The following is an 11,730-nucleotide window of genomic DNA, read 5'->3' as shown; positions in this document are numbered from 1 at the left end:
AGAAGGCAGTCTTTTTAACAAACAGTGCTGGAACAACTAGACATCCAAACTGAAAAAAGAAGAATCTAGTCAGTCTTTATACCTTTCACAAAAATCAAATCAAAAGGGATCATAGACCTAAATGTAAAGTATATTAGACATTAGACATTTAGAAGAAAACACAGGAGAAATTTTAGGTGTTCTTGGGCCTGGCAAGGTATTTTTAGATGCAATACAAAAGCACATCCATGAAAAAAAAAAATGTTGAACTGTATTAGAATTAAAAACTTCTGCTCTGTGGAAGACAGTACTAAGAGAATGAGGACAGGCCCCAGACTTGGTGATAATACAGGCAAAATATGTATCTGATAAAACACGTATATTAAAAATACACAAATAACTCAAAACTCAACAATAAAAATACAAGCGACCCAAGCAAAAAATGGAACACTATAGGGAACATAAGGATGACAAATAAGTATATGCAAATATGCTTAACATCACTTGTAATTAGAGAATTGCAAATTAAAACAACAACAATGTATCACTACATACTTATTAGAATGGCTAAAATCCAAAACCTGACAATACCAAATACACAGTTACATATTTAGAATAAAGAACCATAGACAAATTTCTTACAATTTTTCTGTTCAAACAAGTGAACATTAAGAAGGGGCTGAAGAAGCAGCTTAGTGAGGAACTCCATTTTTCTCAGAAAATTAAAAGAAAAAATTATATCTAGGGAACAAAAGCAGGTATGGAATGTACTTGGTTATAGTACTGGGTAAAGAATACACACCCAATTTCTGTTTATCTGATATGGGAGGTATGGGTTAAGCAATATATTTTGAACCAAAAGTAGCAAATAGATATTGCTAAGCCACAAAAAGCCACAAATTCTCAAATCTTCTAATGCCAAAACTGTCAGAAGGCAATAAGGCCAACCATTCAGAACATAAGATATGACAAATAAATTACGTGGTTGTGTGAAATGACCAAAGGGGCATTAAATCATTCATGGTTCTTCTCTTCCCTCTTTCTAAGGCATCATTTTCATTCAGGCTTCCTGAGGTCCTTTAATTCCCAAACTAGGACTAATGGATGAAGAAATTTGGAAGGTCATTATTAGCTCACTTTAGATTTTAAAAACACATGGAAAACTGGATAATAAAAGTAAGAACTTGTATTCATCAAAAAAATCACTAATAAGAGTATAAAGGTAGTTTTTAGATGCAATACAAAAGCACATCCATGAAAAAAAAAATGTTGAACTGTATTAGAATTAAAAACTTCTGCTCTGTGGAAGAGCTGGGAAAATATATGAACTGGGAAAGTATATTCATAATAGAATATTTTTAAAAAATCTATTCTCATGCTCATTTTGGCTGCACATACACTAAAATCAGAAAGATGCAGAGGAGATTAGCATGACCCCTGGGCAAGGATGACACACAACTTTATAAAGCATCCCATATTTTTGAAGGTTGCTAAAAGAGTAAATCTTAAAAGGTCTCATTACAAAGAAAAATTCTTAAGTTCTATAACTGAGTATGGTGATGAATGTTTAAAAAAAATAACTACCTTGAATATATAAAGAGCTCCTATAGATCAACAGGAAAAGAGCACACAAATCCAGTACAAAATAGGGAAAAATTGCTGAACACTTTACAAAAGAGGATATCCAAAAAGCCAATGAAGACCTTCACTGTCATTACAGAAATGCAAGTGAAAACCACAAAGAGGTTTCACTACACACCTACCATGATCATGGAAAGGAAAACAAACCAACAACAATGGAAAATAAGTGTTAGTGAGGATGTAGAGCAATCAATATGTTCATATATTACTTCTGGAAGACTAATTAGTACAACCATTTTGTTAAACTGGCAGTATCTGTTAAAGCTGTCTATGTTGAGAGGAAGGAGTTAAGACAACTGGGTTTTGATTCAGGCACTACACCAAGGAAAAGTCCTTGAGAGAAAAGCTCTTGGGGTCATCCAGTCTAATCTTCTTCATAAATGGACTTGTGGATAAATAGACTAATGATATTTGCTAGGAAGAAGTGACCTTATCTCTGAAATTCCCTGCTCAGGATGTCCTAGTCAAGAATTATCTATAGAAAAAGAACCCAGGGTTTATAAGAAATGGCCCTCTGGAGGATTTCGCCCAAGCTACATAGCTCTCTGGCTTCACAATTTAAATGCTCCTGTTGTGTGAAGTGACTTTGCAGATGTAACATAGAGATCTTATCCATTACTCTGAGCCATATGTTAGACAGAAAAAGAAGGTCCTGGGAAACAACTTTTGATGCCCTAAACCTCTCTCTGCTCTTCCTGAAATTTTCAATTACTTTCAAATAGAAATTATTTAATAAAGATTGCTAAAGGATAAGATTCCTTTGATTTATGTGGGTCTGACTGGATAATTCCATCCTGTATGTTAGCTTATACAATTAGACCCAATAATCCTACTCATAGAAAATTGCCAAGCAGTAATCATTCACATGTTTAGCTAAGACCCAGAACATTATTATTATTATTATTATTATTATTATTATTATTAATGCCCACAAACTGGAAAATATCTGAATGCCCGTAAAGAAAACTGTAGTATGTTCACACAATGGAATGTTATTCAGCAACTAATAACTTCAACTTCATGAATTAGTATAGATGCAACTGTGAAACATATTATTGATTGAACTAATCCAGACTAAGAGGTGTGGTACATTTCTAAAAGCATAAAAACAGGCAAAACTAATCTAAGCTGTTAAGTCAAGCAATATTACTCTTGTTAGGGGCCAGTCTCTCAAGAGACTTCTGAATAAATTTGTATAATTTTCAGTGTTTTTTTTTTTAAGGTACATTATTTATTTATTCAATGTAACAAAAGGTGGAGATTACTGATGAGATGGGAACAAGAACATACTAGGATTATTATTACCAGGATTAGAAAAAAACCCTGAAAAACAGATATAAGTGAAAACACTTTAGATATGGCAGGTCATCTAATTGTTGATATTTGTAAACTTTGGTATTTTGGCTTCTAATAAAATAAGATAAAAACAGAGAGGTAGGCAAACCATAAGAAACTCTGCAGTTAAGAGAACAAACTGAGGGTTGCTGGAGGGAAAGTGGGTGGGGGATGGGCTAAATGAGTGATTGGTATTAAGGAAGGCACTTGTTGGGATGAGTACTGGGTATTATATGTAAGGGATGAATCACTAAATTATACTCTTGATACCAATACTGTACTATATGTTAACTAACTTGAATTTAAATTTTTAAAAAAGTTGATTCTGCCATATTTTATCCCATATTGTTAGCAAATACTCAACTTTAATTTTTAGTATCTTAAATTGAAATATTATTAAATAAAGTTTTATATTGTAACACTATTATATTTACATTATAACATTATTATTATAACATCATCACATAACATTTGTAACATTATTATTATATTATAACATTATTGCTAAATTAAGAATTCCAAATATATATTCCTCCTTATATAATAATGACAGTGGTGATAATTATGGTAATAATTGTAAGAACAAGTATGTCTTAAACTCTCAATCTATAAGATACTGTGGCTAAACCTTCTAATACTAGGGTTCTCAATTTGGAGTCCAGTAAAACTCAGGAGCTCATAAATTTAAGTGAAAAAATTATGTATTGTCAATAACCGTTAACTGAAAGTTAGCACCTCTTTCAACAGAAGTACAGCATTTTCTTCAAAAGAAATCACAATATTTCCATCACACATTGCACTTTATAACATATACCTTGAAATCATTGTTTAAGCTCATTACTACATTGAAATTATGAATTATTGGACTCAGCATCAGATCTTGTTATTTAATGTGTAAAGAATCATATATATACTACTATATCACATGACCTTTAATAATTTGATGACTCTATTTCAAAATTATTGGTTGGCTTCTTTATGATTCTATATGTTTTATTTTATAGGTTGAAAAAAAAAAAAGTTGTTTTCAATTGCACCAAAGGGGTCCATGACAATAAACAGTTAAGAACCCCGACAATAACCCATTTAATTCTTACAACCTTATGATACTGATATTAAAATTCTCATTTTAGAGCTAAAGGAAATGAAGCAGGGAAAGTCGAATGACATTCCCAAGTTCACAAGACTAGTAAATCCCAGAGTTAGAATTAGAATGTCGATCATTTGGCTTTAGAACCTGTCCTTTTCACCTTGGTCTGTGTCGCCTGTTAGAAATTTCTAGCACAGTGACTTTCAAACTGTTGTCTATAGAGATCTGAGGCTGTTTTTATATGCCCCAGGATATGTCATGAGAAGCAGGATTGGCCAAACATCAGGGACTGTGGCCCTTGGTTGGTAGTTTAGGGTTCAACTTAAAATTTTGCATTTAAGCGGGGCGCCTGGGTGGCTCAGTGGGTTAAGCTGCTGCCTTCGGCTCAGGTCATGATCTCAGGGTCCTGGAATCGAGTCCCACATTGGGCTCTCTGCTTAGCAGGGAGCCTGCTTCCCTTTGTCTCTCTCTCTGCCTGTCTCTCTGCCTACTTGTGATCTCTCTGTCTGTCGAATAAATAAATAAAATCTTTAATAAATTGCATTTAAGCCACTATTAACAAACATAAAGGAAGAAATAAATAGCAAAGCAATAATAGGAGGGGACTTTAATACCCATTTATATTAATAGATAGATCATTCAGACCGAAAATTAAAAAGGAAACAGTGTTTTTGAGTAACACATTGGACCAGATGGATCTAACAGATATATTCAGAACATTCCACTCCAAAACTTTGGAATACACATTCTTTTCAAGGGCACATGGAACATTCTCCAGAAGAGAGCACATGTTTGGCCACAAAACAAATCTTAATAATTTGAAAAAGAATGAAATCATATAATGCAGCTTTTCCAATTACAATGGTATGAAACTATCAATCCATCACAAGAAAAATATCTGGAAAGAATATAAATACATGGAAGTTAAATAACATGCTACTAAACAATGAATGGGTCAGCCAAGAAATCATAGAGGAAATAAAAACATACATGAAGAAAAATAAAAATGAAAATACAATAGTCCAAAATCTTTGGGATGCATAAAAACTGCTCTAAGAGAAAATAGAAGTACAGGTGTACCTCAAGAATCAAGAAAAATCTCAAATAAACAACCTAATCTTACATTAACATGAGCTAGGGAAAGAAGAAAGAACAAAATCCAAAATCAGTAGAAGAAAGGAAATAAAAAAGATTATACCACAAATAAATGAAATAATAGCTAAAAAGCCAATAGTATATTTCAATTAAAACATTTAGCCAGACTCATCTAAAAAAAAGAGAAAGAGAGAGTGAAAAATGACTCAAATAAATAAAATGAGAAATGAAAAAAGAGAAATAATAACAGACAGCACAGAAATACAAAGGGTAGTAAAAGATGTATAAGTAATAAAAAATTACTTATCAACAAATTGGACAACCTAGAAGAAATGGCTAAATTCCTAGAAACATATAATAGCCTTCCAAAACTTAGTCAAGAAGAAATAGGGGAGATGGAGAGGAGAAGGGAGTTGAGAGAAATTGGAAGGGACGGTGAACCATGAGAGACTATGGACTCTGAAAAACAATCTGAGGGTTTTGAAAGGGCGGGGGGGTGGGAGGTTGGGGGAACCACGTGGTGGGTATTACAGAGGGCACGGATTGCATGGAGCACTGGGTGTGGTGCAAAAACAATGCACCACATTTTTATGCTGAAAAAAATAAATTAATTAAAAGAAAAGAAATAGGAAATTTATTTTTTAATTTTTTATTTATGTATTTGACAGAAAATGCACATGTGTGCAAGCAGGCAGAGCAGCAGGCAGAGGGAGAGGGAGAAGCAGTCTCCCAACTGAGCAGGGAGCCAAACATGGGGTTCGATCCCAGGACCCTGTGATCAGGACTTGAGCCAAAGGCAGACACTTAACCAACTGAGCCACCCAGGTGCCCCTGAAATAGGAAATTTAAACATACCAATTACTGACAATAAAACTGAATCAGTAATAAAAAAAACTCCCCCCAAAACAAAAGTCCAAGACTAGATAGTTTCATAAGTGAATGTTACAAAACATTTAAAGAAGAGTTACAAACCATAAGAGACTCGTAATTTTAAGAAACAAACTGAGTTTTGCTGGAGGCATAGGGAGTGGGGGCATGGGGTGGCTGGGTGAGGGACACTAGGGAGGGTATGTGTTGTGATGAGTGCTGAGTGTTAAGACTGATGAATCACAAAACTGTACCCCTGAAACAATATTATATGTTAATTAAAAAGAAAAATAAATAAATATAGAGTTAATACCTATTCTTCTCAAACTATTCCAAAAAATAGAAGAGGAAGGAAAACTTCCAAATTCATTCTATGAGACCAGCAATTCTCTGATACCAAAACAAGATAAAGACATTACCAAAAAAATGAAAACTACAGGCCAAGATCTCTCATGCAAAAATCCTCAACAAAATATTAGCAAACCAAATCCAAAAATATATTTTAAAAAATCGTCCAACACAATCAAGTGGGACTGTAAAGGGGTTCAAAATTTGTAAATCATCAACATTATATATCACATTAACAAGAAAAAGGATAAAATCAGTGCTTATCTACTGGCTATTTACCTTAAAAATACAAATGTAGTGATCTAAAGGGGCATGTGCACCTGAATAGCAGCAATGTCCACAATAGCCAAACTATGGAAAGAACCTAGGTGTCCATCAACAGATGAATGAATAAAAAGATGTGATACAATGGAATACTATGCAGCCATCAAAAGAAATGAAATCTTGCCATTTGCAATGATGTGGATAGAACTAGAAGGTATTATGCTAAGCAAAATAAGTCAATCAGAGAAAGATAATTATCATATGATCTCTCTAATATGAGGAATTTGAGAGGCAGGGCAGGGGGTCATGGAGGGTAGGGAGAGAAAAAATGAAACAAGATGGGACCAGCAAGGGAGACAAACTGTAAGAGACTCTTCTTAATCTCAGGAAACAAACTGAGGGCTGCAGGGAGGAGGGGTAAAGCATAGGGTGACTGGGTTATAGACATTGGGGTGGGTACGTGCTATGGTGAGTGCTGTGAATTATGTAAGACTGATGATTCACAGAACTTTAACCCTGAAGCAAATAATAAATTGTGTGTTAATGAAACAAACAAACAAACAAACAAACAAAAGAGCTTATCTCAGTAGATTCAGAAAAAGCTTTAGATAAAGCACAAAATCTATTCATAATAAAAAAAAAAAAACTCAACAGATTAGGTTTAGAGGGAACATACCTCAACATAAGATCAACTAAAGATCATATATGAAAAAAACCACAGCTTACATCATATTCAATGGTCAAAAGCTGACAGCTTTCCCCATAAAATCATGAAAAAGACAAGGATATCCGTTCTCACTATTTTTATTCAACAAAGCACTGGAAGTCCTAGCCCCAGCAGTCAGACAAAAAGAAATAAAAGGCATCCAAACTGATAAGAAAGAAGTAATACTTTCAGTATTCGTAGATGACATGATACTATATATAGAAAACCCTAAAGACTCCACCAAAAAACTATTAGAACTGATAAATAAAATCATTAAGGTCACAGGATATAAAATCAACACACAGAATACAAATGTTGCATTTTTATACAATAATAATGAAGTAAACAGAAAGAGAAATTAAGAAAACAATCCTAATTACAACTGTATCAAAGAGTATAAAATACCTGGGGATAAACTGAACCAAGGAAGTAAAAGACCTATACTCTGAAAGCTTTAAAACATTAATGAAAGAAATGGGAGATGAAACAAACAAATGGAAAAATATCCCATACTCATGGATTGAAAGAAAAAGTGTTGTTAAAATATCTGTATGACCCAAGACAATCTTCAGATTTGATGCAATCTCTATCAAATTACCAATAGCATTTTTCACAGACTCAGAAAAAATGATCTTAACATTTGTATGGGACCACAAAAGACCCTGAATACCCAAAGCAATCTGAAAAAGAACAGAACTGGAGGTAACGCAATCCCAGATTTCAAGATATATTACAAAGCTGTGGTAACCAAAACCGTATGGTACTGGAACAGAAACAGATCAGTGGAACAGAATAGAGAGCCCAGAAATAAACCCACAACTATATGCTTAGTCTGTCTTCAAAAAGGAGACAATACTATGCAATGGGGGAAAAAACAGTCTCTTTAACATTTAAATGATGCTGGGAAAATTGGATAGCTACATGCAAAAGAATGAAACTGGACCACTTTCTTACACCCCACCCCAAAATAAACTCAAAATGGCTGAGAGTCCTAAATGTGAGATCTGAAACCATAAAAATCCTAGAAGAGAGCTCAGGCAGTCATTTCTCAGACGTTGGATGCAGCAACATTGTTCTAGTTGCGTCTCCTTTGGCCAGGGAAACAAAAGCAAAAATAAACTACTGGGACTACATCAGCATGAACAGCTTCTGCACAGCAAAGGAAACCATCAACAAAACTAAAAGACAACCTTTTGAATGGGAGAAGATATTTGTAAATGACATGTCTGATAAAGGATTAGTATCCCAAATATATAAATAACTGGAAGACTCAACACCCTAAAAATGAATAATTAATTAAAAATGGGCAGAAATCATGAACAGACATTTTTGCACAGGAGATATACAGATGGCCAAAGACACGTAAACGGTGTTCAATATCACTCATAATCAGGGAAATGCAAATCAAAACTCTAATGAGATATCACCTCATACCTGTCAGAATGGCTAAAATCAAAAACACAAGAAACAAGTGTTGGTGAGGATATGGAGAAAAAGGAACGCTTGTATACTGTTGGTAGGAATGAAACTGGTGTAGCCATTGTGGAAAATAAATGGGGTTACTAAAAAAATTTAAAATAAAATTACCATATGACCCAGTAATTCCATTACTGAATATTTACCAAAAGAAAGTAAAAATACTAATTTGAAAAGATATATGCCTCCTTATATTTATTGAAGTATTATTTAGAATAGCCGAGTTATAGAATCAGCTGAAATGTCTGTTAACAGATGAATGGATAAAGAGATGTGGTATATACACACAATGGAATACTACTCAGCCATAAAAAAGAATGGAATCTTGCCATTTGCAACAACATGGATGGATCTAGAGGGTATGATGTGAAATCAGTGAAATAAGTTAGCCAAAGAAACGCAAACACCATACGATTTCATTCATATGTGGAATTTAAGAAACAAAACAAATGAACAAAGAAAAAAGGAGACAAACCAAAAGCAGACTCTTAATTATAGAAGACAAACTGATGGTACTTAGGGTGGAGCTGTGTGGGGGAATGCATGAAACTGGGGAATGGGATTGAGAGTAATTTATCATGATGAGCACTGAGTAATGTATAGTATTGTTGAAGCACTATACTATACACTTGAAACTAAATACTGCATATTTGAATTTAAAAAATAAGTAAAGTACGAGTTTTTAGAGTGTTGAAAATACTCTGTGTGGTATTATAATTAGGGAGAGATTAATTACAAATTTGTCCCAACGCATAGAACATATAACACCAACAGAAAAACTTAACATATACTATGGACTTCGCATGGTAATGATGTGGCTGTGCAGGGTACATCAGCTGTAATAAACATACCACTGGGTTGGAAAACATTGTAAAAAGAGGTGGGTACACAAGAGTAGCAGCAGATGATGTATGGGCAAAGTCTTCCTCGCAATTCTGCTTTCAACCAAAACCGTTCTAAGAAAAACAAAATCTTAAATGAGAGAAAAAACACAAAATATAATTTTACTTTTAAAATTTATATCTTCTAGTGCTAAAATGGTTCTAAATTGTTGTCCTAAAATAACACAAAAATATGCAAATCTTGGTCACAAATCAAACTTTTAAAAATCATTTATTGGGTAGATACTTTTGTTACCAGCCAATTGAGTCAGCATCTTCTTAATCTGAGAACCCAAGTAGGTTTTTCCAGACCTGATGGAACATCTTCAGCCTTGACTCTAGAAATTCAACTACAGAACAGAAAGAATCCCAGTACTTCCCAAGATGATACCCACCCCATCCCAAAACTCAACATTCTAAATTAACCCACGATCTATGCAAGATTTTCCATGAGCTGGTTGAACTGGCTATGCTGAAAATATCTGATAACTGGCCACGTGCTAGACTTAAATGTAGAATCTTTTTAATACACAATCACTCCAGCCTTATTTTTATTTTATTTTTGTTGTTAAATTAAGCTGCCTGGCTTGATAACTTTACCTAAGATTTCTGTGCATTCCATGGAACAATTTCAAGATTATAGATTAGGCAGAGTTTTAGCTTTGAGTAAGAGACACCAAAAAGGCAATGGATTTTTCTTTTCAGGGATATCATTTAGGTTCTGAGAAGTAAAAGTGAGTTAGGAAAGAAGTCTTTTTTAAGATTCATCCCTTTTGTAATGGGTCAGAAGGAAATATAGAGACTGACTAGGTCAGAACCAAGAAAAAGAAGCTGATCCAGTCTTGTTTCTGCCATTAAATGTATCAGAGTGACCAAAAAAGACATCACTCAACACTATTAGCTTCCCCAGCAAGTCTTCAATGGATCTTTGAATGTCGTATCCGAGTGCATCAGAATATAAGGAAGTGAACAAGAAATTACTTAGGAAACAAATGCTGATAGATGAGTGAGACAATATGATAAAATCAGAGAAAGGTAGAATCATAGTTGTGGGACACGCTTGCCCAAAAATCTCATGAGTAAAACAGAGCATCTCTGATCCTGGCTTTCTTATAACTGCAACAAGCAGAGAAGGTTTTTTTGTTTTGTTTTGTTTTGTTTTTGTTTTTGTTTTTTTAATCTCTGCCTCTCCAGAATCCTACAGTTCAGAATCCTACAGCTCATTACCTTGTAATCTATCCCCTCCAGCCCTGTCCCCTACAATACAACACCAAGAGAATATAAATGATCTACATGTAGTACTGTGTACTTTATTTGACACTTTAAGCACAGATTAATCTTCATAAACTAAAAAGATGGTTATTACAGAAACAGTATATGCAGTAGATTTGATTACCCAAGCCACCACTTTCTTTTATAGATTACCTCTGATCAATTATTATCAGCCTTAAATGGATAAACTGTTCTTGCTCTCTCTCTGTGCCACATAAACATATCAGATAAATATCAAAGGAGAGACACAATTTAAGCAAACATCCAAGTAACAGTGAAAAGTCCAATAAGTGCTACAGGCATGAGTGATGGACACAGGGGACCGGCAGGGCCAGGGGCAAAATTGCAGTAATGAGATGGGGAAGCAAAAACCAAGCTGCTAAAGGCAACATAGTACAGCGGTTCATGACTTGAAAGAAAAGTACCTCAGGCTTCCCTGTAACATAATCAACATTGTGACCTCCTTATGATCTATCTCGCCCTCTCAACATCAAAAATTTTCCAGCCGTATCTTTCCACTTTCATATTTCACCAGCATGTTCTCAACCCTGAATTGCCACAGAATGACATACACAAAACCTCCTTCTTTGAAATGGAAACTCTTTATTTGCTGGGATAGACCCAGAGCCTAAAATAGTGCCAGGCACACAGTGGGTTCTCAATGTCCATGTTGGATGATGATTTATAACTCACTCAGTATAACTTGTTTATTTCTCTGAGCAACTTGATACTATATGAATCCTGTAATCAATCATTTGTAAATGTACATTAAATGG

General features: G+C 34.3%; 1 non-coding gene across 1 annotated transcript; it reads left to right on the top strand.

Moving 5' to 3' along the window:
* Positions 1-1,356: 1,356 nt before the first annotated feature.
* On the top strand, positions 1,357-1,461 carry LOC132018841 (U6 spliceosomal RNA). The gene has a single exon (XR_009404621.1). It is a non-coding gene; the product is annotated as a U6 spliceosomal RNA (small nuclear RNA).
* The last annotated feature ends 10,269 nt before the right edge of the window (positions 1,462-11,730 follow it).

The sequence above is a fragment of the Mustela nigripes genome, chromosome 5 (genome assembly GCF_022355385.1).
Source record: "Mustela nigripes isolate SB6536 chromosome 5, MUSNIG.SB6536, whole genome shotgun sequence".
NCBI lineage: Eukaryota > Metazoa > Chordata > Mammalia > Carnivora > Mustelidae > Mustela > Mustela nigripes.
Note: the sequence above shows the minus strand (reverse complement) of the source record. Positions and strands in the feature narration are given on the sequence as shown.